Source organism: Mastomys coucha, unplaced genomic scaffold, assembly GCF_008632895.1.
Source record: "Mastomys coucha isolate ucsf_1 unplaced genomic scaffold, UCSF_Mcou_1 pScaffold16, whole genome shotgun sequence".
Classification (NCBI taxonomy): domain Eukaryota; kingdom Metazoa; phylum Chordata; class Mammalia; order Rodentia; family Muridae; genus Mastomys; species Mastomys coucha.
In genome coordinates, this window is record NW_022196898.1 from 21765516 (window position 1) to 21772036 (window position 6521).

The following is a 6521-nucleotide window of genomic DNA, read 5'->3' on the forward strand; positions in this document are numbered from 1 at the left end:
ATTTAGTGTTTTGGACTGGAGTTTTATGCAGGTTGATAAATATGAATCTATTCAACTCTTCTACACGTAGACATTCAATTAATCCATCACTATTTGTTGGAGATGCCTTCTTTCAATTGTATGGTTTGGGCTTCTTTATCAATAATCCAGTGTCCATAGGTATGTGGATTTACCTCTTGGATTTTGATTCAATCAACACATCCTAACATCATCTTCTTAAAGTTAAGGAAAGGTAATTTTAAAACTTTCTATTCCTCACAACCCTGCCATTGCAATTAGACACTTAAACATGAAGACATATTTTTAGAAGCTCCAATACAAACATTTCCATTCTTTGCACATCAATTTTCATTTCAAAATACTCCATGTATTTGTACCAATTAATTTATCCAGATTTATAAATCCTTTAAATATAATTTTAAGTTATATGTGTTGCATTCATTATCAGAGTGTTTCACGTGCTGGGGAATCCATCATTTTATAGACTATAGCAAAATAATCTCCCAAAGCATGAATTTGAATATGTAAAATGAACAGAATCAAAATAATACTTTAGTTACCTGTTAAGATTCATAATAAATTGGTATGCCATGAGTAAAAACAATGGATTGGATGTTTTAAAAGATGAGGAAAAGCAGAATGTATTAAGTACATTTGCATTATTTAATAAAAGACTAACAAAATTATTTAAGCAGCGAACTATAACTATAATAAAATGCAAATAGAAAAACCAAAAATTGTAACAAAGTTTAAAAGGCATATTAAAATGGTAAATGCTAAAATACTTATGACTATAAGAATAAAATAATAAAATCAATTAAATAAAATTGAGTTTGGGTGAGCTAAGTCACTCTGATTCTTCCTGTGTCATTTGCCTCTGTGCTTAAACCATTTTTTTTCTTCATGTAGACCTTTGGAAGTTTATAGAAATAGAATATTTCTTGTATCCAACATATTGCCAGTATTTGTTCAAGTTTATAAGTTAACACATATCTACAAGTTCTACAAAGTAGTATGTTATTCCTACATGGAGATAGGTGATGTTACCAGAACCTATTGAAAAATCCTATCTATATAAGATCTATGTCTGAGTGTCATTGGAGACCTGATGCTTTGGTACCACAAGTACGGTGGCATTGTAAATAGCTTCTATAGCATAGAAGCTCTATTTTTTCACAACATGGTGCTTATCATTCCACAATCTAGAGTTCTAAACAATCAAAGGTTTGAACTGTTAAGAGGAGTGAAAGTGCAGTGAATCATTATGAGAGAATGGCCACACATTTGTTGATACAGAACTTGAATGCCTCAGAGAAAGAAATTAGGCCAAATTCTAAAACTCAAGTTGATCATGGTGATTCAAGCACGATTGTAAAACAGGGGCTATCAGTAGCAGCTCTACTATGGTGATATGCTAGATGCTTCTAATTGCATCACTGGTAGGAGCCTGATACTCCTCAGGAACAATGGATGGCTAATCTTCACATTAGACTAAGACAAGCAAAAGCAAGTCTCTTCCTTAATTATTCTATGCCACCTGCTCCCCATGTTTGTTGTAAATGACAGAGAAAAGAAAAAGGATGGATATATATATATATATATATATATATATATATATATATATATTCAACCCACAATCAGGACTAGAGATACTTAATAGTATAAATGACCTTTATATTTATTATCTTTTTAACCAGAGGCTCATCTAAGCTTCAACAAACAAGACTACAAGTAGCTAATAGCCTAAATAATCTCTGAACCAACAAGACCAGACCAGTTCATTCTTTATTCCCTTAAGGAATACAGGTAGCCTATCTCCAGAATCCATCTTCTTGGAAGAAATCATAGGGACCCTGAATAGATTTTAGATGTAATTATTATTCCTTATACACCATGGATTGTATTACACAAAAAGACTTTTAAAAAATTATATTATATTGAAGTATACTGGCAATAAACCACCTGGCATTAGACCCCCCTCCCAAAAATTTGATCTAGGTAGGTAAAGTCAATTTGAAGCAAGTTGTTAATTCTCACTTCTTTGTGGATCACTGCCTGCCTTGATAACTGTGGAGATACTCTCACATATAGTTCTAATCTCAAGGACACAGAACTACAAATTACAATAGTTTTGTAGCTCAAGATAGCTTCACCTTCATCTCTTAATTATTATGATTTATAAAAAAAATCTAGACATGAAACAGGTATAAAATAAAAATTTTGTGTGTATACTCAAATTTTAACAGTACATTTTTCCTGTTTAATTATTTTCAAAATTATATTACCAAAACTATACTAATTATCTTATATTAATTAGAACATGGTTGCTTTACTGGTGTGTATTCTGATTAAGAAATACATACACTCACAAACATGCAAATGGGTAGCTCACAGATAAAAAGAAGCAAAATGAACGACCTTTCATTGTAACACCAACTTCATAATGAAGAGATCCGAGCTGGCAATATGTGAATATGTTTCCATCCCCTAAATCATATCATTTTACTAAAAGAAAAGCATGTCTATTAGAGTCCTGTGTACTTTCATATTCCAAAATAAGTTCAAGGAGACTGTGTTTCATTTGTAGAAAATAAGAAAATTTGTCTTGTTTAAGGATTTTGTTTGGCTGCAACGGTTTTAGTGAAATCAGGGACTAGAATGGGCATTAGATACTTTAGCTTAATGATCCTGCAGTAGATGATCACAAAAGTAAAATCGTTTGACTATCAGTGGTATATAAAATAATCCAAGAGTTTCTATAAATATGCTATAGAAATACAAAAATGCAAGAAAGAAAGAAAGAAAGAAAGAAAGAAAGAAAGAAAGAAAGAAAGAAAGAGAAAGAAAGGAAAGAAGGAAGGAAGAAAGAGAAATAAGAGAAACATTGGTTAAGTTTCCTAATTATACACAGAGCTTTCCTTCTGCGAAGAATTCAACTTTTTTTTTGATTTATCCTATTGTAAACATATATATATTTGCTGTCTCTTCCAGTCGTTATAGGTTTCATTTTTAAATAAATCAATCTGTTGGAATATGAGACATATCTGAAAAAGTACACATGCATAATTCTTTTGAAAAATGGCCATGTTTTAGACTTTTTAATGGTTATTTACATGGCTGGCCCTTGTTAATTATTAGGTAAGAATCCTTTTTTATAATGTGCAGTTATATATGGAGAGAGTGCCCATTTACAATATCCAGGTTAAATAAATAATGTTAACTCCTTGAGTATCACCTGTCTTAACAAGATGAGCTTAACTGAATCTATAACAAAAATTTCAGAGAAGTTATTGGTAGTGATGTATTCAAAGCTTATCAGTGTCAATCATGAATGGATTCTTTGTAATTACAATACTTAATCAATACCATAAAATAGTTTTGGAGATATAGAATTTTATACTGTGGGATTACATGGTATTTGCATCAATTGCTCATTGCCACTATCTTGTCACACAATTTGCAAAACTTAAATTAAAATACTTTATTTCAGAATGATTTCTCTTGTCTTTTGATTTTTTTCTCTTTATGCACCAATAATAGAGGACCGTTTCTTTCCTTTCCACATGTTCAACCTGCGTTCTACATTTGACAGTTAATCTTTTCTTTTGCAATTGAGATGACTTAAGAAACACATGCATACCCCTGTACATACCTGACAGTTGTCAATATAATGACTAAGTAATAGATCAGATTATTAACATATTTCTAAGGGAAGTATTGCTAAAGCTTTTATTAAAAAAGTGATCCATACTTACCTGGCAGGGGAGCTACCATGATCATGAAGGTGGTTTTCCCAGGGCGAGGCTTATCCATTGCACTCCGGATATGCTGACCCCTGCGTTTTCCCCAAATGTGGGAAACTCGACTGCATAATTTGCGTTCGCGCTCTCCCCTGGAAAAAAAAAGTGATCCACACAGTCTGCTTAATTTAGTTAAAAGGTATATTCTAACATATATCTGTGTGTGTGTGTCTGTGTGTGTGTGTGTGTATGTGTGCTTATTGACTTCATAGATACTACATTTACAAAGATATTAATAATAATCTACCTAGGAAAGTCTTCTTTTTGTTTCAGTCTATATTTATTTTCTATATTGTTAATTTGTGTTTCATTCATTATTGTGATTTCTTCCTAAACCTGCTCTGTGTGTGTGCATGCATGTGTATGTATGTGTGCATATACATGTGTAATATATCAATATCTGTTGTGGATATTAGAGACAATTTTTGCAGCCATTTCTCTTTGTTCACTCTGGATTCTAAGGACTAATCTCAGGTTCTCAGATTTGTGCAGCAAACAATATTAACTGCTGTGCCTTTTTTGTTATTTTGTCTTTTTAAGCTTATTTATTTATATATGGGAACATAAATAGCTGAAACTTGAAAATATTATGGCCAAAGGTATTTAACAGTGCTCCTCACAGGGCATCATAGTTTTTCATGGATTACTGTAAATGTGCTCCCGCATCATCATTTGACTACACTTGGAAGAAATTTCTAATAGAGTGGCTACTATAATAAAATCTTGAATTAACTCATGATAGTCCTTTAATGCTTAAATCAAGAAGACTCTGGTGACAAAGTGTACGGCAGAGAATTTGTTGCTTGCTTTCCTCATCTGATGGTTGACAGGGAGTTGCAGGTGCCAGGACATCTTTGTAAATAAATACATTATGTGTACATTACAATGAACAGTAATAGCAAACTCCTACAAGAGTACAGTTTCTCTGAAGGCAATTTCATAGGAACATTGATAAGAAAAATACTAAAAATAATTTAGAAGTCTATTGAGGGAGAACAGAATATAGCCTGTGCAATTGACTGAAAATAAGAGCCTAATATTTATCACATTCTGGCACTTACAACATACCAGTATTGTAGTAAATATGTTTGATGTATTCCAGTCGATCCAGTTAACAGAAAAGAGAAAAGATTGGGAAAGACGGTTCAGTCAGGAAACTGCTTGTTATGCAAGCACAAGAATTGGGCTTTGAATCCTCAGAACAAACATAAATGCCAAGAATGGCAGCAGGGCTTGAGGGAGGGAGGACAGAGGCAAGCAAATCACTAATGCTCCTTGTTCAGCCACTAACCAAATGGATATACTTCAGGTTCAATGTGATACCATATTTCAAAAAATAAAGGTATGTACATACAAGTAATAGTATATGGACTGAGATGTGTCTTATCTGCAAGGAAATACAAGAATCATATATATGTATATATATGTATATATACATATATATGTATATATATGTATATACACATGCATATATGTATATATATGCATGTGAATATATATGTGTGTATATATATGCACATACATATTTTTTGGTGAGTTCAGTTCTATTATTTGTTTGTGTGTGTCTGTGCATGTGTGTGTGTGTGTGTGTGTGTGTGTGTGTGTGTGTGTGTATCAGAGTTGACCACTCTGCATTGAACAACCTCTAAGGGACCTCATTCTTGAGAGATGTTTATCTCCTTTTGCCAGAAGTCACTAGTTGCTTGTAGTTATCTGTGTAGGGATAAGATGCTAGGTAACTTTTCCCCATCCACATTTACATGTCTGTGTTTATTGCAATTGTTGAAATTGCTGCCATTTCTAAGAAGGACTGTTTCCAAGCAGTGTTACAAATATTCCTGGTCCTACAATCTTTCTGCCTGTTCTATAACAATCTGTAATGAAGGAGATATAATAATGTACCTACTGGGGTTGGGCTCCCAAAGATGGTTTTATGTCTAGATTGTGACAAGTTGTGGTTTTCTGTGATTATCTTTGTTTTGTGTAAAGAGTAGCTGCTTTGAGGGGAGTTGGTAGAATCACTTATCTGTGAGAATATGGTTAAGATTTAGAATGTAGTAAAGAACTATCTTACTAAAAATACTTCTTATTACGTATGGGTTCTTCTGAGTAATTACCTGCAATCCTTCATGGTTCTGTGTCAAAATAATATGCAATGGATATAATAAAATGACAATATTAATTATACTGTAATTATAAAACTAACAAATTATTTTTATTAATAAAACCATAGTCTTCTCTCTGTAATTATTCTGAAGGTTCTCTGTGAAAGTTTTTGGTTCTTTGAAGAGTCACTACAACCTTCCATTTATTCTTACTTTGGAGCTGAAACGGGTAGCTGGCTTGTAAGAGAGAAGATCGTGACAACTACTTATTTGTTCCCTTGTCTTTCTTACCAGATTATTCACTATGATGTTTAGGCTGCTGAGTTTAGAGCAGGATGAATCAGTTGATGAATCAAAAAGATTAATAAAGGAATTCAACAGAAACACATAATAATAATTTGAAATGCTTGTAGTTGAACCAAGATATAAATTGAGATGTTCTTCTATGCTATCTACAGAAATTTTCTCATCCTGTTTTTAGAAACACAGATTCCACAAAGATGAATTTAAAAATCTGAACTCTCTCTACTATGCAAGGATTAACTAATTGGAGCATTTGGGGGAGAAAAACCTCTTTGGGTGTGTTTTAGTCAGTCTTCTAATGCTATGAAGTCAT

The 6521-nt window shown here is 32.6% G+C and overlaps 2 pseudogenes; one reads left to right on the top strand and one right to left on the bottom strand.

Moving 5' to 3' along the window:
• LOC116094358 overlaps positions 1-5931 on the bottom strand; it is a 141078-nt pseudogene extending 135147 nt beyond the window's left edge.
• LOC116094631 lies at positions 3748-3890 on the top strand (annotated as a pseudogene).
• Positions 5932-6521: the final 590 nt, after the last annotated feature.